Genomic DNA, 22,026 nt, shown 5'->3' on the forward strand with positions numbered 1-22,026 from the left:
GTCACTCTTGTAGTTCATTGAAATAGTCATTCTCATCCCCAACAATCATTTGCTCATAACTGTTTCATTAATGTCTGCTCCTTCATTAAACTAAGTCCCATAAGACCAAAGACTACGTCTCTTTTTGGTCATGAGTGTATACCCAGCACATAGTATGCACTCAATGAATATTTGTTGAATGAATAAAGGAGTGCACGGTGGTATAGGGTGCAGGGTGCCACAAAGGCACATAATTCCTACAGGTTAAACCAAAAATGGGACAATTCTGATTTACCATGTCTCAGGTGTACCCTTTAAATTCTTTTAGATATGCCCCATTCATCCTTGCAAGGTGGTAGGTAACCAGGTGTTCTAGTGGTCCTCCTGGTTGTCAGGCTTTGAGAAGCAAATGTGTGGACATTGTCTCCACCCAGAGCCTGGGACTTTACTGAGAATCTCCTAACCAGAGATGAGGAACTTCATCCTAACTCCGCAGGATCACACTCATGTTCCTGAAAGGTGGCAGAGAACAGGGTAAAAAGGGTAGACTCTGGAGTCAGATCCTAGAGGTCATCTTGAGAGTTGTAATGCTAAGCAACCTCTACTGAAGTTAAATGCAAACAAGACACAGAGGTAGGCACTTCATTCACACTATCCTGTTCAGTCCTTACGACAGCCCCAGTGGAGGGGGAAACTGAGGCATAAACAGGTTAAGAGACTTGCCCAAGTCACACAGCTAACAAGTGGTGTCAGGCCTTGAACTCTGGCTATTATACAAACTTCCTAAAATTGTCCTTTCTTTGTCATTTTTTTTCAAGGAGGTGAAAACTTCCCAACTGCAGGAGATATTCCAGTGGGCAAGGTCTCTTAAGTGTCCGCTCCTGTGGCCTCTCTGCTCTGATAGCCTGTCACATCAAGATAGGACTATGCACTTTTAACAGCATCTGGAGGCATCATCTCCTCTGTTGAGCTTAACTGGTAAGTGACACCATGGAAGGAATTTGGGCCCAGGAAGATTGGACACATGGTTAAGAAAGAACCTTCTCGGTGGGCACATGAGTTGCATGGGAAGCAGAAAGTCCACCCCATCTCTGGGTCCAGTTCTTTTCCTAGGGTTCATCTCAAAGAAATAACTGTCGACTATAGGAGGCTTGGGGCTGGTTTTGGCTTCCTGCTCACCCATGCTGGTGATCCTTTTCATGCGCTTCCAGTGAGCTCTCTCCCCAACCCTCCATCTCCCTTCTCATGCTCCTGATAGCATAGGTTGGCCATGTGCAAGGCTTCCTCATTCCTTAGGAGCTCAACCCTTTGATTTCTTCTCCTTCAGTCTTGGAAGAGGGGAAGCAGGGAAAGGTTCTAGAATATGGAGCTGTAAGACCTGATTCTTCCATCACTTAGCATCACATCTCTACTACCTTCTTGATTCACAGAGTTGTTTAGAGACTTACATGAGATACATATTTAGGGAAGCACCAGGGGGTCTTCTCAGTGCTATGCAGATGTTAGTAACTCTTCTTACTCCTCTGTGCTGGGATGAAGGACCAGAGCAGTTCTGCATGGAGGTGCTGGCCTGGCGGCTGCTGTCTACACACTTAAAGGAAGCAGCGATCTGTGGCTTTGACTGCTCAGTAGCATTTGGACTACAGCTCTTCTCTAGGCACTGGCATCCCTGGTGGGATCCCACCAAGGTTGAAGACCTCCTCCCCACCCTTCCTCTTCACCTAACATTTCTTGAACCCCCATTATGAGTCAGAAATTCTCACTTCCAATATCTCAATTTAATTCTCACCGCAGCTCCACACATTCATACACAACCTCCTGTTAGGAAACTGAGGCTCAGAGAGCCTCTTCACCTTGCCCAAGTTCATAAGTTAATAATTAGTACACATGGATTTGAACTTGCATCTGCCTGTCAGCAAGGCTAGTACTGTCTCTGCCATTACAGAGCTGCCACAAACAAATGATTTCATCAGACAACCCTATGATCTATGCAAAGGTAGAATTATTACTCTTGTTTTACATAGAAAGAAAATGAGTTTGGGAGAGTTCATGAGGTTATAAGAAATAGAACTGGGGATAGAATCAAGATCTCCGGTTTCAGTACACTCATTCACTCATTTTACAATTTCCTGAGCTCCAGCCCTCTACCCAATATTGGGAAAACTAATCCAAATTAGAAAGGAGCTCATATTCTAGCGAGAGGAAAAGACAATAAAATGGGATTATAATCTCTCTGCTTTTCCTCTGGAAATGGTCCTTGAAATAGTCCTGGATTCCCCTTTCTCATCCAACACTTACTCCTCTACCACCTTCAGAGAAGCATCTGTCTCCTCCATGCCCCCAAGACTGCACTTGTCAACATCACCAGTGATGCCTGTGTTGGCAGATCTCATGGTCCTCCTTGCCTTCATTTCATTCTATCTCTCAGCAGTATTTCACACAGCTGACAACTCCCTTCTTTCTGCAATATTTCCTTTTCTTGTTTTCTGGGTGGTATCTGCTTCTTCTGAGTCTTTGTCGCTCATCCTCTTGGGCCCAGGGCTCTCTATAGAACATGTCTGCATGTTCTTCGAACACATCGAGTTTGACCCAATTCTGGACTCTGCCTTGGCTGTTCCTTCTGCTAGAATCCTCTTCTCCTCATCTTTACACAGCTGGTTCCTTCTTAGCCTTCATGTCTTAAATTTCAGCTCTTGAGAGGCCTTTGCTAACGCTCCATCTAAAGATGGCCCTCAATCTTTTCCTTCATCAAACCACACTTTAGTGCTCTGCCTGGCACTCACAGCTATCTCCTATTTTCTTTTTTCTTTTAAGATTTTATTTATTTGTTCATGAGAGACACACACACACATAGAGAGAGAGAGAGGCAGAGACACAGGCAGAGGGAGAAGCAGGCTCCATGCAGGGAGCCCGACGTGGGACTCAATCCTGGGTCCCCAGGATCAGGCCCTGGGCTGAAGGCGGTGCTAAACCGCTGAGCCACCCGGGCTGCCCTATCTCCTATTTTCTTAGTGATGTATTTGCTTATATTATTTGCTTTCTCTTTCCCTCACACTCAACGAAAAGTAAACTCTGTGAAAGCAGGGGCTTTGCCCATCTTGTAGAAGAATTCTTGGCCCATAATAAGCATTTGACAAATGTTTGTTTAATAAACATACGGAAGGTTTTCTCTGAAAGACAGGAGAGAGGGAGAGACAGAGAGAAAGAGATTCTGAAAGCTAAAACAAACAAACAAAAAACCCAACAGTTTTTAGAAAGAGACATGGTCAAAAGTATCAAATAAATGCCCAGATACAGCAAATATGACAATAACTAAAACAATTTAAATTGGATTTGGAAATTTGGTGGTCACCAACAATCTCAGCAAAAGCAATTCTGGTGGAGAGTTGAGTGTGGAGAGCTAACTTGAGAGTTGAGTATATGGAAGTGAGACAGCGTAGATGTAAGCTTAGCTATAAAGGTGGAAGGAAGCTAGGGGAATTGATAGGCCATCAGGGTCAAGGAGCATTGTTTGGTTTGTTTTTGCTTTGAGATAGAATAAATTGAGCATGATCATTTGCTAGGAGGACAGAGTCAACAGAGGAAGAAATTAAAAATCTATAGGAAAGGTGATCACTATAGAACATAGTTCTTAAAGGAAAGAAGGGATTGAATCTAATGGACAAGAATAAGTTCTTCTTGGCGTAAGGGTCAGCACCTTCTCTTCCAGGTCAGGGCAAGAGAAGGAAAGCATGGAGAGCGGTAAAACAACGAAACAAAACAAAACAACGCCACACACAAAAACAAAACACACACACAAAAAAACAAATCCATCCAGTTTTATGGGCAAAGGTTGAGAAATGGACAGAGCTCCCTCTTATTGGATTATATTTTCCCTTTTTTATTTATTTATTTATTTATTTATTTATTTATTTATTTATTTATTATTTTTTATATTTTCCCTTTTAATGGCAACTCCTGGGCAGCCCTGGTGGCTCAACGGTTTAGTGCCGCCTTCAGCTCAGGGTGTGATCCTGGAGACCCAGGATCGAGTCCCATGTCGGGCTCCCTGCTTGGAGCTTGCTTCTCCCTCTGCCTGTGTCTCTGCCTCTATCTCTCTCTGTGTGTCTCTCATAAATAAATAAATAAATAAATAAATAAATAAATAAATAAATAAAATCTTAAAAAAAATAATGTCAACTCCTGGTAGCAAGAGAAGTGGGGAAAGGAGAAGGCACTTGATAAGGGAAAAGGCATAAAATAACCATTGTAGGCAGGGATGAGAAATAAAGTGCATTTGGAACGATGACAGAGAAGAATGTGTGGTGACTTGGAAGCCCCCAATGACGTCAGAGGTACCCACATATTCTTAAGTGTGGGCGTGCAGAGAAAGGAAGGTGGTGAGGGTCAATCCAGGTGGAGGGAGTGCGCAGTTGTCCTCAACGCTGGTGCTTTGACTGAGGCCCACTCCCTCACTATTACCCAGTTACCAGGTAGAAAACACCCTAGCAGAAAACAATTGTTCTGCAAAGACAACTGCCCCAGTTTTCCACTCGATTACACTAAATCCACAGCTCTTGCTGCCACCCTTGCTTGTTGCCAGAACCTGTGCACACCCCTCCGGCGTCCTGACAGTGCTTGAAGCTGCTGTCAGTGGGTACTGTACTTCAGAGGGCAGAAAAGGCATATTCTGGAAGTGGTCTGGGATAAGCAGAACACTAACACTGCCTTCCAGGGCCATCCCAGTCCCTTGATGTAAGGGAGGGAGGGATAGAAGGTGGGGAGGCATGTTTCAATTAAGGCAGAAGGTAGGAGTGCTCGGTGAAATATCGAGGCTATGTCAGAGTTTTGCATCTAGGAGAAAATGCGGGGCCTGGAACAAGGAGTTAACTGGAGCGCTCGCGTCCATGACGTCCATTTGGGCAGGCCAAGGTCCTTCCTAGGTGTGTCAGTGTCCAAGGAGTCTGGGGTCTGAACAGCAGAACACTGGCTGGAGGAAACTGTTCTTTCTGAAGCTTTCACTTCTCAGTAATGAGAGTCCGGGGAGTGCCCTGGTGGAGAGGAGGTGATTAACCCCTTCCTGAAACCTGCAATTGCCTTCAAGGCTTGGAGGGATCTAACTGAACTCATTTTGTATCACTTCCTATAGTCATCGCCATAACTTGTTGACGGGTGGATGATTGATCTACATGAAATAACATGCAGTTTATGTCCGATCCTGAGAGAGAGCAGAGAGAGGCTTTCCACACAGACCTTTCAAACTTGTTGATGGGTGGATGGTGATCTACATGAAACAACATGCAGCTTATGTCCAAACTAGAGAGAGCAAGAGACAGAGGTAGAGACAGACTTTCCACACAGACCCTCCAAACACTGTCCAGGGAGAGCCGAGGCTAGAATCAGAACTTAACAAACATCTAAAGAACATGATTTCTTGTCTTCAGGCTTTGAGTAACAAAGAATGGAGTTCCCAGTCTAATGGGGAGACGTAGATTGTGCCCTCAGAAAGCTTTCCAATGTGAGAGCCACACATACAGATGAAAAGCACCAGAGAAAGAGGGCAAATGAGCACAATTCAGCCGAGGTACATAACCGCTCAGGGGATGTGGAAGAGTGTTGATACATCAAAGGGAGTAACTGGAAGCAAAGGATGTTGAGCTCCATCTTTTTCTTTTCTTTCTTTTCTTTTTTTTTTTAATTTATTTATTTGACACAGAGAAGGCAAGCATAAGCAGGGGAAGCTGCAGAAGGAGAGGGAGAAGCAGGCTCCCTGCTGAGCAGGGAACCCAATGAGGTGCTCATCCCAAGACCCCAGGATCGTGACCTGAGCCAAAGATAGCCACCAAGGTGCCCCTGTTGAGCTCCATCTTTAAAGGATAAAGGAGAAGCAAGCAGAAAAGAATTCTCTGCAGGGCCTGAGTTTAGGAGGCAGGAAGGAAAAGACTAAGGAATCCCTTATCCTGAAGGAAGATAATGGCATGTGGTCGTTCAGCTGAATCCCTGTCATCCCCGCACAGGAAGCCCTGAGCGCTGACATCACGTCGGCCTGTCCCCAGTGCCGGGGTTCTGAGTCTCTCTGGGACCGGGGCTGCTCTCTTTCTCCTGCACCACTGCGTTCAGAGCCGCACACAGATGGAGGCTCGGCGGCCTCCCACCTCCGGAAGGGGCCAGGAAGAGAGGTAACAATGAGCCAATGTTTAGCTCAGGAGACAAAAGCCCCTTTGATAAGACCCTGGCAGACTCCTCAGCTCTGCAAATAAGCTTGGACTGTGTTCCGGAGGAGCAGGAGCAGGATGCCGTGGTCAGTGAGCAACCCCTCGTCCCTTCAGAGGCCGTGGCCGAGGAGTGGACCCTGCAGGTGGGACCGTGGCCTGGTAGTCATCCTGTTCACCCCTTCCAAGGAATTCTGCACTCACTCCCAGCAGCCATGTGCAAAGAACCAGGACTTGCCTCCGCCCTGGGAGGCCCACAGCTCAGTGCAGGGATCAAGACCAGTCCCCGAGCTGGAGTCTCTGAGCCTGCCTCTCTAGGGGGTCATCTCCTCTGCAACGTGCCAGTTCCCTGGCCAATCACTCTTCCAAGGCGAAAGGTGGAGAAGCAAACTCAGCAGATGGGTGATGGGCGGCTCTGCTGGGAACTTGAGGTTCTGAGCAAGCACAGTGGGATGGGGTGGGGCCCAGGGAGCTGGGGGCCTAGTGGACCCAATGGAGGGGGGGGCGAAGCTTGCAAGGGGCCCTGCCAGGCCCAGCCACTGGGAGTGGTGCAGGCTGCACCCACCTCACTATTTCCCATTCACCCTTCCTGACATGTGCTTCCAAATCCCTCCTCAAGCTGCCAAATGAGCTTCCTTTCCTGTCCCTGCCCCTCCCCTCTCCATGTTGCTCATCCTTCCAGACTTTGCTTGGGGGTAAATAGAAGACCCCCCCCCCAGATGGGGCCATTTTATCACAAGGAGTACAGTGTGTAATGAACTCTTCCAGCACAGCGTTAGCATGAGCCTTTATTCACTTCTAATTTGGGAAGGGGAGTGGAATGTTTTATAGGCTGCAGCAGGAGTGGGGGGAGCTGAAGTTCAGCTAGTTTCAGGAACAGGTGGTCGGAATGGGGTGTGCTTACAGATTAGCAGCCCTCGTTGGGGCCATTTGGGTCTTTTTCAAGGATGTGGAGAGAAAGAACTAGGGGCTTGTGATATTGTGATATATAAGAAATATATATCTAGTCTTCACACAGAGCTCCTAAAACCCTTGGAATTTCCTAAACGGTGAGAATAATAAAGGGGTTTTGTTATGTCAGTGAGGTGACTTTTGGAATGCCCACTGGTCCTTGGTCACCTGAGGATGGGCGCTGTTTACCTGGGGACCTAACCTTGTGCAGTCCCACCCCCAGCTCTGGGGAGAAGACAGGGGCTGGAGATTTCAGGTCACCAGTGAATTAATAAACGGTGCCCATGTAATGAGGCCTCCATAAAAAACCCAAGAAAGGATGGGGTTTGGAGAGCTAATGGGTTGGTGAATGTGGGAGGTTGTGGCATGCTCAGAGAGGACAAGGAAGCTCTGTGCCCTTCCCTGCACGCATCTCCTACACCTGGCTGCTCTGGAGTTCTATCTTTTGACAATAAACTGGTACTCTAGGAAGTAAAATGCTGAGTTCTGTGGGCTGTGCTAACATATTCATCGAACCCAAAGAGGGGATTGTCAGAACCTCTGACTTAACAGTTGATTGGTCAGTCGCACAGGTGACAACCTGGCCTAGTGATTAGCATCTGAAGTGGGGGACTCTTGGGGACAGAGCCCTTAACCCGTGGGATCTGATGCTATTGATGTAGAAATGTTGGGGTTCGGGGCTCACCGCCAAGAATGAATTCTTGAGACATCTTTGGTGCAAAAAGGTGGTTTTATAAGACGCGAGGACAGGACCCGTGGGCAGAGAGCGCTGCAGTGGGTTGTGAGGGGTAGCTGGCGGTATACCTTCAAGTTGGGAAGAGCTCTCTTAGGGAGAGCCTAAGTCTCGAAGGAATTTGGAAGCAAGGTTTCCAGGACCTTGAGGGGCCAGCTGATGTTAGGGAAAGGTCATTTATACTGTCTAGTAAAGCGTCAGTCATGAGCCCCTTCAGATGTCTATCAGTGGGTCATACGCTTGGAGGATGCTTGTCAACATGTATCTTGGGGTAGAGATAAAGGAAGTTTCCAAGGAATTTTTATATGTCCAAGAAGACTTACAGGACCCTGGAGATGGGATAATGTCAAGATAAGGTTGCCTTTTGCCTTTAGCAAACTATAAACATGAGGAAGGCGTAAGAAAGGCAAAACCCTCCAAGGAGAAAATACGCGAGCCGTCACAGCTCAGACCCCTTCCTGAAGCCGGCTTCATCACAGAATCTAGGGGAGCCGGGGGGGGTGGGGGGGACACCGGGGTCCATTCTTCTCTGCTCTCCCAACTCCCGGTTGGGTGCATGTGTTGGGTGAATAAGGGGATGCATTCCGGGCCTAAGGAGTAACGGGAGGCCACCTGCCCAAACATCTGGGGGCGCCCAGCCCTCTCTGCAACCCCTGCCCTCAGGGAGCAGAGCACATCCGGAACAAGGTGACCATGCGGACCGAGCTAGAGTGAGGAGACAAAGTCCAGAGCGCCTAGGGTGCCCCCCTGTGCCAGGCTTCCTTTTCAGTCAAGCAAAAACGCTCCTCGTGGGGTCCCGCGGCATGTCCCTCCAGAGCCTCCCTTGGGCCTTTCTTGTGGGTGCTGCAGCTCCCTGGCTCTCCATCCCTGCTCCCTGTTTCAGCCTCTCTGCCTCCTCCCTCTGCGCCTCTCCGGATTGGAGGCCTGAGTCTGAAACCAGGATCCTCCCAGGCTGGCCTCTCTGACCCTGATCTTCCACGGAGCCCGCCGCTGCAGCTTCCTGGCACCTCCGGGGTGTTCGGGGCTGAGCAGATGTGCACAGACAGATGACAGCAAGCACGCCCGTCGAGGCACGCCCGTCGAGACACACCCCACCCCACCCCCCCTGCCCCGGACACCTGTGCACACCCTTTCCTTAGGCTACGGCACGGATCCTGGGCATCCAGATAGTTTACAGCAGTTTTGCTTTTTTGCTTTGTAAGAATTACGTACACTTGAACAACACAATGGTATTTTATTTTCCTTTGGAGGCTCTGGCACAAATACGTGAAAAGACCTATCCCCCCTGCAGTGTATTTTCCGTGAAAAATACATTTGCGAGGCCTTGTGTTGGCCGATCCCAGGCCCCCTCATCCACACACGTAAAATGCCTGATGTTTTCAAGGTAACCAGCGTTCTCTTCATTCTGCGACTGAAGCTGGTGAGCTCTATACCTGTAATTTATTTTTTTTTAAGATTTTATGTATTTATTCATGAGAGAGACAGAGAGAGAGGCAGAGGGAGAAGCAGGCTCCATGCAGGGAGCCCGACATGGGACTCGATCCCGGATCTCCGGGATCCTCTTCGGGCCTGGGCCGAAGGCAGCGCTAAACCGCTGAGCCACCCCAGCTGCCCTATACCTGTAATTTAGAACACAAATGTGCCAGAGACGGGGGATTTAGCGGAGTAGGGAGACAGGCTGAAGAAAATGCAAAAGAAGCATTTTAATATGTCTCGATATTTGGGCGCAGGTAACTCACTATTCACCAACAGCACAATGGATTGAGCTGATCACCTCCTCTGCCAAACAGCAAGAGGAAAAGTAAAAGAAGGGCGGTGAGAGGACGGGAACAGCACTTGCCCAGCGCCGTGGCTTAAGTAGGGTGGGTGACGAATAAATGAGCAACGGATGGATGGGAAGCGATACATCAGGGGGAGAAATGGTGTGTGACAAAGCAGTTGAGAGCACCGGCTGAGAGAGGGCCGGCGGGGCCCCGACCTCAACCTCCGACGACAACCATCCGGTCCACCAGCCCCGCATCCATCCCTCAGGGAGCAAGACATGCCCACAGTTACAAGATCATTGGATCCCGAAAGCAGATGAGGGGGTTGGGATTTGTGACTACATCTTACAGATGAGGAAGCTCGTCCATTGGGGGAAAAGAGTCAGCCAGTGACCCAGGGTCCCCGAGCGCTGCTTCCGGGACTAGAACCCCCGTGGGTCACCCGGACACCCAGGCCAGGTGGCCTGTCCCGCTCTAAGCGCGTCTCCCGGGACTCGCCTTTGAGTCATCTGGTCACGTGGCTCTGCCCTGGACACTTCTCCCGGGCTGGGCCTGGCGCTGTCCCTGACCTCGCGGCCGACCTGCCACCACGTGGGGACCCAGGTGCCGCGGACAGACAGGCGTCCTCAGTGTAGCTCAGGAAAGTCTGTCTACACCCAAAGCCGCTGGCCCGGGGCCGCCCTGCCGGGAAGGCCTTCGAACTGGGCTGTCAGAGGCCACCCGCCGGCCTGTGACACGGAGGAAAGGAGGCCTGCCTAGGAGGCGGACACCTGAGCACTAGCTCTGGTTCTTCTCGAAGGACCTGGGGAGTTACTTCACCTCTTCCACAGCAGCCTCTTCGTGTCTGCCAAACACGGGGAACAGCAGGCCCATCCGAGCCTCCGCGTGCAGGGCCTCCTGGGCACCCGCAAAGGCGCCCTCTCTGCCCTCCTCCCTCTGGCCGTCCCTCCTCCCTGCCTCTTCTTCCTTCCCCTCTGCTGAACTTCTTCTTGCATGACCCTCCCAGAGGATCTTTCTGGAACGCTGCTGGCCTCTGGCTGCTCGTGGAATCACCAGTGTCAAATGGCTTGCCATGGCCAGAGCAGCCAGCTGCCGCTGCGTCCACACAGGACCCTCAGCTCCAGACGCCACCTCCCCCTCCAGGCCTCCTGGCTTGTCCCGCTGCCCTTCCTCCTGCCATCTCTTCCCCCACCATGCCCTCTCCTGCGCCTCCACCGCTGCAGGTGTCACCTGCTGCCAGGTGGGTCTCTCCCTTCTCTGATTTTTTTTTTTAATTTAAAGACTTTATTTACTTATTCATGAGAGACACAGAGACAGAGGCAGAGATGCAGGCAGAGGGAGAAGCAGGCTCCATACAGGGAGCCCGACGTGGGACTCGATCCTGGGTCTCCAGGATCACACCCTGGGCTGAAGGCAGCGCTAAACCTCTGAGCCACTCGGGCTGCCCCTTCTCTGATTTCTTGTTTCATTTACTGTTTGCATCAGTTTTCTTGGTTCCAAATCGTGGGGGCAAGTACGTCTTCAGGTTGTCTCTTGGGTCTGTATCTTGTCCTTTTGTCCTTTTTTTTTTTTTTTTTTGGTATCTTGTCCTTATTGGCTTTACCCTCTGTCCCTCTAGAGCAGACCAAAGTCACGCTCCTCTCTGGGCTCCCCACCGGCCAGCAGAGCCCAGTGGGAACACGGGACGAGCTCTGGACTCGCGCCTCCAGGCCTGGGTCCAAATCCTAGGTCTGGTACTTACGAGCTATGTGATTTAGGGCATCTTGTCTCTTGCAGCTGAAAAATGTATAACTTAGCTTCTTCAACAAAAGGTTGCTTCTTTCAAATGGGTTTGTCCATTGACTAATATTTATTGAGCATCTACTATGTGCCAGGCCTCTGCTTTTTGACACATACAAGCTCATCTTTTTTTCTTTTTTTAAGTTCATTTTATTTATTTATTCACGAGAGACACACAGAGAGAGGCAGAGACACAGGCAGAGGGAGAAACAGGCTCCCTGTGGGGAGCCCGATGCGGGACTCGATCCCCAGACCCTAAGTTCACGACCTGAGCCGAAGGCAGACGCTCAACCACTTAGCCCCCCAGGTGCCCACATACATACAAGCTCATCTAATACTATTTCAACCTCATCTCTGGAGCCCCGAATCTTAGCCTAGAGTCCATGGGGATTACCTAAATGAAGATCGTAAATGAATCTGCATGATGTTTGATGCACAGCAGACGCCCAGCCAGTCGGACTACTAGGTCCTCAATACGTTGAGTGTGACTGACTCACTCACAGACGGTGCTGAAGATACAGCAGTGAGCAGGATGGGGTCCCTGTCCTCATGGAACATCCAGTTCAGCCCAGCAAAGGATGAGATGGACATTAATACCTAGTGACAATTGTCTTTAGGAGTATTTCTAGAGCGTGTAAGAGGACGGCCTGTACTGTGAGGGGTACAGTGTTGGCGGAGACTTCTCTGAAGAAGATGAGGAGCTCGGATCTGAAGTATTACTTATAAACTTCAGGAAAGAAAGGGAAATGGGCTAAGAGGTGGAGACCGTGGGCCTTCCAGGCGGTGGAAACAGCAGGTGCAAAGATCCTGAGGCAGGAAAGCACAGAGCAGTCTCCGGGAACTTGAGCTTAGCTTGGTGATCAGTGAGGAGAGAGGGGCCAGGCGAGGCTGAAGGCGGGCGTTTCTAGAGCAGAGCCTGGCTGCCATGCTGAGGAATTTGGACTTGATGCCAGAGAGGGGGCCACCAGAGTCTCAGGCCGGGCGGGGGGAGGTGACGCGGTTAGCTTTGCACTTCGAAAGCTCACTCTGGGAGCTGTATGAGGAACGGATAAAAGGGTGAGAGTGGATTCAGGAGAGCAGAACGGAGTGAAAGAGACACCAGTGCCTGAGACACTGCCCATAAACCCTCCGAAGGGTCTGGGAGTTTAAGACCTGCCTTCGGGGCGTCACCTTCAGCCCAGGGCGTGATCCTGGAGACCCGGGATCGAGTCCTGCATCGGGCTCCCTGCGTGGAGCCTGCTTCTCCCTCTGCCTGTGTCTCTGCCTCTCTCTCTCTCTCTCTCTCTCTCTTTCTGTCTCTATGAATAAATAAATAAAATCTTAAAAAAAAAAACACCTGCTTTCAGGGTCTTGAGTGAGCACCCTCACCTTCCTGAAGCACATTTGTCCCAACCATCACCTCTTGCCTCATCCCTACTCTTCCTGGACAGCCTGGTTTAGGGTAGGGGGAAAAACCCAACCAAGAACTGCCAGCACCACCCCATTCTGTTCCGAAGTGTGGGCTAAGCCACAAACTGGTTTGAACCTGTCAGTTCAGAGCTGCTGCAAGGCCAAGACCCTGTGGCCTGGCTCAGGGCCCAACGCATTCCTGCGCCCACACTCACCCTGCGGAGGCCAGGGCAGGGCCAGGGCCCTGCTCCCCCCCTTCCTTTCCCGATGGCTGCCAAGGACTCAGCCTCCGCTTACCTAACCTGAGCCCAGGGCAGGGCCCCATCTCTCCTGGGGGCTGGGCGGCTCTGGAGGCGGGTTAACAGGGAGGTTCCCGGTTGGGGAGGTAGAAATAGGAACAAGGTTCTGGTCCCCGTGGTTCTGCCCACTAAGCACCCACGGTCTGTGCTTCAGGCTTAGTCCCGGCTCCCAGGCCTCAGGCCCAGGTGGTTCTCCCAAGGCCCCATGTTCAATGTTCTCCTGCTCTGCGGGGAGAAATCGGAGTGACCTTTGGCGGGGTCAGGGGAACTGTGATTTTAGACCTCCGCTCTCTGTCTCCAACCCGGGCAAGTAGCCACGACTTCTCTGGGCTTGGGTTTCTTCAACCGTGAAATGAGGGGCCGATCACTTGGGCTGAGAAAGAAGACCGATGTAAGGGACTCAAGAGCAATCCAATCCAATTCCGATCAAAAATACAACACCAGCAAAACAAAAACAGAAACAAAAACAAAAACAAAAACAAAAACAAAAAACAACACCAGCTTAAAAAATATCAATAACGTCAGTAACGACAATCAGAACAATGACCTTTCGTGCCCAGGGACTCATCGACGGCCATCAAAGCCCCGAGGACCCCTCCACTAGATCTCCAGAAGCAGTGACGTTTCCCACCCCCGTTTCCCTCCCGGCCCTGGCCCTAACCCTAACGCGGTCCAGGCTGGGACAGAGGCTCAGGCCCTCTCAGTTATGCTGCCCTGAGTAGGGAAGCTTCCTCAGGCCTTGGCCTTGAGGGCGACACCTCCTACCTCTCCGCTAAGCCTCTTAGGGAAGCTCCCTCTGACTGCGTGGGTACTTCGGAGGGGAGGGGTAGAGATAGTCACCAGCTCAGAAAGGGCAGCTGCAGGTGCCCCAGGCAGGCCTGAAATAGACACAGGACCCAGAAGATTCCTGGAAGGAGTCAGTGCCAGAGACCTGGCAAGACGAGAGTCCTAAGCCAACCAGAGGACAAATACAAAGTAGCGAGGGTGACTTCCAAGTCCCAGTCTTTCATCCACCCTAGGGCATCCCTCTTCCCCAAGACTTTCAAGAGGTTTTCCATGTCTGACCCCTCTGGGGGCTCTGACATGGTTAAAAAGTTCATGCATTTCAGCCAAAGGAATGAATCTCTAAGAACACACATACCAGTACCTAATCATCCAAGACCACCCAGGCACAAAGCTGCCAACGGACAAAATCACATTTATTGACTCAATGCAGCGAGGGAGAGTATTTCAGAGGAACTTAGAGTGAAGCTCAGCAAGAGGGAAGAGGAGAGGCATCTTTTGTAAGGTTTGGGCTCCTGCTGAGTCATTTTGAGGAAGGTCTCAAGGAAGTGAGGTTCAGCTCTGAACTGATGGCTGTTTTCAATGCAGGATTAGGATACTGGAAGTGATTTAGGGATTGGAGGAGTTGAGGGCCCTTGAGCAACCGGGTCTTCCAGCAAAGCAAGTCTGGGAGCATCACGAGTAAGAGAATAGTGGTCCCTCACAAGGGGAGGGGGGCTCTATTCATGACATTTCACGTCTTCTGCCGGACTTTGGGAGAAGCAACGTTTCTTGTTACTTTTGCAGCTAGGTTTGTTTTTTGTTTTTCTGTTTGTTTGTTTTTATCTGTATCTGTCTGGCCAACCCGACTAAGGGCAAAGCTGTTTTTTATTTTTCATTCCGAGCAGATTTTCACTCTTTCAGTTTAGGACACAGATTTTACTCTTTCACCTACCACCATTGAGTATAGGGCCTTCAGGTTGGGTGGCTATCTGCCCATCTGTCTACTTTCTATCTATCGATCGATCAATCGATCGATCTACCTTCCTGTCTATCATCATCTATCTAATGTCACAGGATGATTCAGGACTGTGCTTCTGGAGTCAGGCTGTCTGTGTTTATATCCTGGTTCCACTATTTGCTTAGCCCTGAGATCTTTGGCAGTGATTTATTGTCTCCATCTCCCAGTTTTCTCATCTGTAAAGTAGGAAAAAAATTAGAGCGCTTGCCTCGTAGGGTTGTTGTGAAGATTAACAAAATAATACAGGTGAAATTCTTAGACCAGTGATTGGCCTGTAGTTAGGGCTCAATAAACATGAGTGTTTTTGCTTCTTATTTTTATTTTATTTTATTTATTTATTTTTCTTATTTTTATTTTAAAAGTAACCTAATTTCTGGTTAAAGGTGACAGGTTTACTCTACATGTTTTCTCCTCTCCCTTCAAAGATCCCTGCAAATAATAAGAAGGAATCAGATGTATGAACTCTGAGCAGTGAAGATGAATCAGGAAAGGGTCAAGGTCTAGGTAGGAAAACAAAACAAAAAAAAGGTCTAGGTAGGGTGAGAGAGGAGGGCCCTGACTCTGGGGACAAGGCTCACCCAGGGGGCTACAGTGACCAGGCTCATAGTAACCCCAAATGTGGAGACATGCTGAGGGCAGACAAATCCAGAAATAGGGGAACAAACCAGACCACCTGGCCCTAAATGTTAGGGAGTATTTTATTTTTTTATTTTTGGCAACTACGTTGTAATCACAGAAAACGACCAGAGCTCAAAGAAGTTAAGTCATTAAGGATGTTATCAATAGTCCTTGCTCAAACCAACACGGCCCAAGAATTTCAAGGCCACAAGCTTTCCAGACAGTTCTCGATAAAAGACTGCCAGTAAAAGCCCCCAGTGGCAACTCATTTGGGACCCCTCTCACTCTAGAGAGATTTCTTCTCTCCTTCCCTTAATAAGACTTCACTTCACCCTTTCGTGTCCTCCAGATTCATTCTTTGGCTCCTGGAGACAAGAACCCTGCAACCCTGTAATGCAGAGACCAACAGAGAGGTCATCAGAAGATGGGAGACGCCAACAGGTATTTGGAAGCAATGAAGAGATGAAGGAGTGAAAGTTGATGAAGCAGAGACCAGGAACAGGGTTGGGGGAGTGGGGAGGTTGCGTATGGCGGGAAAATAAAGTAGAGGAAGGGCTTTCGTGCTCTGCAAAATAAAGAAGAGGACGTGGGCCTAGCAAATGCCAAGGGGAATGAAGCCAGGAGTGAGATCTGGGTTGGACAGCGGGGCTTTGCTGAAATCCGCTATACACAGAGAATGCTACCAAAGCTCCAAATGCGCAGGAGCCACGCACCAACCTCCCCGGGGCCATAGAACAACCAATCACCACAAATAAAATTCCCAAACAAAACCCAGCGTAGGGCTTTTTCTCTTGAGACACTGAATGGTTCCAGAGAAAAGATACTCCCCAAATGGCATTTAGGCGTCAGGGTATCTGCTGGTTCACACCCGACCCGCGTGAAGCAAAGCACATACGTGTACATGGGACTCCCTACCTGATGTTTTATTTTTTTTTTCCTACCTGATGTTTTAAAATATGAGTAGACAACCAAGGAGAGATAACCAGATCTTAGGGGAGCCTTTACTGAGAAAGGGAAAGAGAGAGAGAAACGATGGTAAACAAATGGATAATTTAAAGAAGGGAATTTTGGGGACGCCCGGGTGGCTCAGCGGTTGAGCCTCTGCCTTCGGCTCAGAGCGCGATCCTGGGGTCCTGGGATCGAGTCCCACATGGGACTCCCTGTGGGGAGCCTGCTTCTCCCTCTGCCTGTGTCCCTCTGCCCCACTTGTGCTTTCTCTCTTTCTCTTCTCTCTCAAATAAATAACTAAAATCTTAAAAAAAAAAAAAAAAAAAAAAAAAAAAAAAAAAGAAGAGGAAGAAGAAGAAGTCACTCTCCATCCTCTCCTCTCCCTGTCCCTGGAAATCGTAGATCCACTTTCTGTGTCTGTGGACTTGCCAATGCTGTACGTTTCCTGTAAATGGGATCATATAACGTGTAATCTTTTGTGACTGGCTCCTTTCACGTAGCGTAACATTTTCAAGGCTCGTCCATCCGTACAGCACCACGTCTCGGTGCTTCCTTCTTTCGTTGTGTGGATATGCTACATTTTTGTTCACCCATCCATTGCTGATGGGCGATTTTGGTTGTTTCCACTTTTGAACTATTATGAATAATGCTGCTGTGAACATTCATGCAGTTGGTGGGGGGGGCTTTTTGTTCATTTGTTTTGTTTGTATTTTGGGGTTTGGTTTTTTTTTAAATTTTTGTTTTTTTGTTTTCTGTTTTTTTGTTTTTGATTTTGTATTTGCATGGATCTATGTTTCTATTTTCTTTGAGAACACTAGTAGTGGAAGTGCTGGGTCATATGGTTAAGGTTATGCTTGACTATTTGAGGAACTGCCCTACTCTTTTCCAAGGTGGCTACACCGTTTTACATTTCTGCCAGCAATGCCTGATGGTTAAGATGATGTTTTGAGATGCATTCATGACCCCTGTGACTATATAGTTCATCCACTTTATGGCCACACCACACTTGATGCATTCTATGGTTGAGGGTCATTTGGGTTATTTCCAGTTTTATGCTGTTATATGCAACACTCTCATGAACGCTTTCCTACAGGTCATCTGGTGCACATGTGTAAGAACTTCGGAGTCTGTGCCCAGCAGTGGAATTGCTGGGTCATAAGGTATGCACATTTTCAATCTTATTAGATAATTCTGAATTGTTTTCCAGTCTCATTGTAATAAGCATTTCACCCACAGTTTTTAAGAGTTTCTGTTTCTCCATCATCTCCAACTCTTGACATCAGATTTTTAAAATCTTGGCTAACCTGTTGAGTATGCAATGTTCTTTCATTGTGGTTTCTTAATTGGCATTTTCCTGATTACTCATCTTACTGAGCACCTTTTTGTGTGTTTGGGGCCCCTTCCAGGTCTCTTCTCCAGTGAAAAGTGAGACGTCTTTTTTTTTGGTGCTCCTCTTGATTTATTTTTATTTTTCTTATGATTTGTGGGTGTTTTTCCTAAATTCTGCATGCACATTCCTTTGTCACACTTTGTGTTGCAGTTGTATTCTCTGACCTGGTGGCTTTTCTTCTCTTTCTCTTTACCTCCATAAACAGTATCAAAGTATATATAGTATGTTAATGTATTTAAATGTATCCACTTCCCCTTTGGTTTGTGATTTATGTAGTTATAAAATAAAACCCTTCTTTCCCTTGAAATCATGATTCTCTTCCACTATAGTTCTTTTAAATGTTTTTTTCTTTTATATTCAAATTTTTAATCCACCTGGAATTTATTTTTGCATATGGTATAAGGAGGGACTTGATTTGCTTTTCCCCATGTAAGTAAATAATCAGCAATACCACGCCTTTCATGTATCAAGTTTTTATCTATTTGTGGGACGGTTTCTGGCATCTCTTATTCTTCTCCACTGATCTGTTTGTCTATCCTCTCCGAATATGACATTTGTGATTACTCCAGTTTTATAATAAATCACAATACCAGAGACAGCATGCTGTCCTACCCTGATCACCAATCCTATTTCAGGGAGGGTTTAATATTCTTGCCCCTTTGCTCTTGCAAACAGACTTCAGAGTAAGTTGGTCACATTCCACAGAAAGCCATGTTATAATTTTTACTGGAATTTCTTTGATTCTACATATAGATCAAGATGGGGAAAATGTACATATTTACAAATTTGACCTTTCTTTCCCACAAACATATATGTCTATTTCTTTAAGCCTTCTCCAATATCTTTCAAAAAAGTCATATTCTTTTCTATATTTTCTAAAGACTTGCACATCTTGGAGATCTCTGGGTGGCTCAGCAGTTTAGGGCCTGCCTTCGGCCCAGGGCGTGATCCTGGAGTCCCGGGATCAAGTCCCACATCAGTCTCCCTGCAGGGAGCCTGCTTCTCCCTCTGCCTGTGTCTCTGCCTCTCTCTCTGTGTCTCTCATGAATAAATAAAATCTTAAAAAAAAAAAAGACTTGCACATCTTTAGAGTCTTACATTTTTTTCTTTTTTTCTGCTTTTGTAAATGAAAATTTGAGATCATATTTTTCTGTTTAAATTCAAGATTTTATTTGTTTATTTGAGGAAAGAGCATGAGAGAGAAAGAGCTCAAGTGGGAGGGAGGGGCTGCAGGAGAGGGAGAACCGACTCCCTGCTGAGCAGGGAGCCCAATGCTGGGCTTAATCCCAGGACCCTGAGATCCTGACCTGAGCCAAAGGCAAACACTTAACTGCACCCCCAAATTTATTAATTTTTGTGTATTGATTTTAAACTTAGCTATTTTGCTAACCTGTCAGTAATTCTAATAATAAATCTGTAGATTATTTGGAGTTTCCCATGTTAGTATTCATATCACTGGCAAATAATGAGAATTTTGTTTCATCCTTTTTTCATTCTTATACTTTTTCTCTTTTTTTCCCCTTGCCTGGCCGAGCTGGCTCAGATCTTCCCTGCAATCTTAATTTTGTTCCTGAATTTTAAAGCACTACTTTTAATGTTTCACTAATGATTTACCATGTTAATACTGTAACTGGTTGGTTTTTTAAAATAGATTTCTTTAATCAGGTAAAGAAAATTACTGTTTCTAGTTTACTAGGAGATTGGTTTTAATTTAATTTTTAATGGATAAATGTCGAATGTCATCTCAAATTTTTTCTAGACCTATCGAGATGAATATCTCTTTAAATCTCTAATGGGATGAATTATATTAAGATATTTTCCAATATAACTTCTTGCAATCTACTTATTTGAAAAAAAAAAAGACAAAGCTAGATTATGTTTGGAATATTTAACCAAGGCTTTTAGAAAGTTTGTATTCAGGGGCGCCTGGGTGGCTCAGCAGTTGAGCATCTGCCTTTGGCTCAGGTCCTCATCCCAGGGTCCTGGGACTGAGTCCTGCATCCGACTCCACACAGGGAACCTGCTTCTCCTTCTGCCTGTGTCTCTGCCTCTCTCTGTGTCTCCCAAGAATAAATAAATAAAATCTTTTTTTTTAAGTTTGTATTCATAAATATGAATACAATAAATATGACTGATCTTTTTTACTTTCTCATACTTTTTCTGTATAGTGTGGGGATCCAGCTTCCATTAATCTCATAAAATAAATTTGGGGCGATTGCCTCTCCCATTATCCTCTTTTAAAGAGTTTGAATACATCTGGATTATCTATCTCTATCTCTTGAATATATGTCAGAACTCACCTTTATAATTGCCTGGGCCCAACATGTTCCTTAGGATTCAATTTCTTTCGCAGTTATGAATATGTTAGAGGCAGTTGCTACCAGTTGCATTTTTCATGCAGAGGCAGTTGTTACCAGTTATGTTTTTCTGGGAGTTTGTCCATTACGCCAAAGAATACAAGTTTATTGACTTCAAATTATTTATAACATTCCTCTATTATCTTTAATCTTGTTACTCTTTTCTCATTCCTGGTATTGTGAGTGCCTCTGTTTTCCTTACTTGCATCATCTTTCCAGAGCTTTGCTAATTACTTTGCTCTTGCTGTCTCTATTTTTTTTAATATTTCTATATCAAGTTTTGTTCTTGTCTTCCATTTTCCCCTCTTCACCTTTACTGGGTTTTCTTCTGTGGTTCTTTTTCAAATATCTCTAGTTGGATACTTACTCCAGTTTACTTATTTAGTGTTCAACCATTCTTCTTTTCTAATACAATTGAAGTTTATAAATTTCCCTCAAATGTTAAATTAGTTTTGAAATTTAGTGGGTTTTTTTTATCACTTATATTGACATTTTTTTCTATTTCATCTTATTTCTATTTTAACATTTCTAGTATTTAAGAGATCTGTTTTCAAATTTCCAAATACGTGGCTCTAAAAATATGGTATATGGCATATTTTCGTTGCTGAATTTTAACATGATTCTTTTGTGATCAGATGAGAAGATCTGTTTGATAGTAACTCTTTGAAATTCGTTGAAAAATTGATTTATGATTTACCATGGTGGTCAATTCTTGAAAATTTTTTGAAGTCTGCATTTTAAAAGAGTATGTTTTCTTTCATTAGTAGGTATTATATTTAATATATGTCCATTAGATCAACCTTGTTATCTTATTCATAATGATATTTTTAGAAATGCAAAGACTGGAAAAATTTACCTATCTAATTTCCTTTGTTAGTAAATGATTAGCAATATGCTTGAGCAAATAAAGGAGTCAGCTAAGACAGAGAAAAACAAGGGACCCAGGAAACTGTCTCAGGCTCTGTCTCTCTCAGGAATGCAGTGACACCCCAGGATGCCGGCTATGCAGCAGGTTCAGGAGCTCCAGGAGGAAGTTTCTGCAAGCACAGGCTTGACCCCCTCCCCCATTCCAAGCAAAGAATTGAGAAATTGTAAATATTTTGGATGGCAATTTTTCAATATGCGTCAAAATCTCTAAAAGTTTCATTTCGTAAAATCATGGGAAGGTGTACAAAGATGATCGAATAAGGATGTTCACTGAATCGTTATTTATGTTAAAAAAGTGATTATTAACAAATAAAGGATTGGTTGATGAACTTATAGTCTCTGTATATGATGTAATGCTCTGTAACCATCTGAAACGATGTTACAAAAGATGAAATGTCATCAGTAAATAAGTCTGGGTACACTAGCAAACGGAAAAATATGACTTGGGAAAAAAGTGTTTTCAGAAGAGTTTACTTTTGTGGGACAATACCAGGAGAGATAAGCATTCGGATATTAAAATTGAGTATCGTTATATGGTGGAGTTATAGGTAAATTTTAATTTTCTTCTTTAGCTCCCTGTATTTTTTAAATATAAAACTATAACTATGAAACTGTATTACAACTTTTACAATAAAATTCTTTTTTTAAAGATTATTTATTTATTTATTTATTTATTTATTTACTTACTTACTTACTTACTTATTTTTTCATGAGAGACACAGAAAAAGAGAGAGAGAGAGAGCCAGAGACCCGGGCATAGGGAGAAGCAGGTTCCATGCAAGGAGCCCGATGTGGGACTCGATCCAGGATCCTGGGATTACACGCTGAGCCAAAGGCAGATGCTCAACCAATGAGCCACGCAGGCATCTCAAAAAAATTTTTTTAATCCATTTTTAAAACAGTAAATAGTTTGTTTCTG

The 22,026-nt window shown here is 46.2% G+C and overlaps 1 long non-coding RNA gene across 1 annotated transcript; it reads left to right on the forward strand.

Annotated features, from left to right (window-relative positions):
- The first annotated feature begins 849 nt into the window (after positions 1 to 849).
- On the forward strand, positions 850 to 21,761 carry LOC129505845 (uncharacterized). The gene is made up of 4 exons (XR_008663608.1): positions 850 to 957; positions 15,835 to 15,926; positions 17,527 to 17,593; positions 21,155 to 21,761. It is a non-coding gene; the product is annotated as an uncharacterized LOC129505845 (long non-coding RNA).
- Positions 21,762 to 22,026: the final 265 nt, after the last annotated feature.

Source organism: Nyctereutes procyonoides, unplaced genomic scaffold (genome assembly GCF_905146905.1).
Source record: "Nyctereutes procyonoides isolate TBG_1078 unplaced genomic scaffold, NYPRO_anot_genome, whole genome shotgun sequence".
Classification (NCBI taxonomy): Eukaryota; Metazoa; Chordata; class Mammalia; order Carnivora; family Canidae; genus Nyctereutes; species Nyctereutes procyonoides.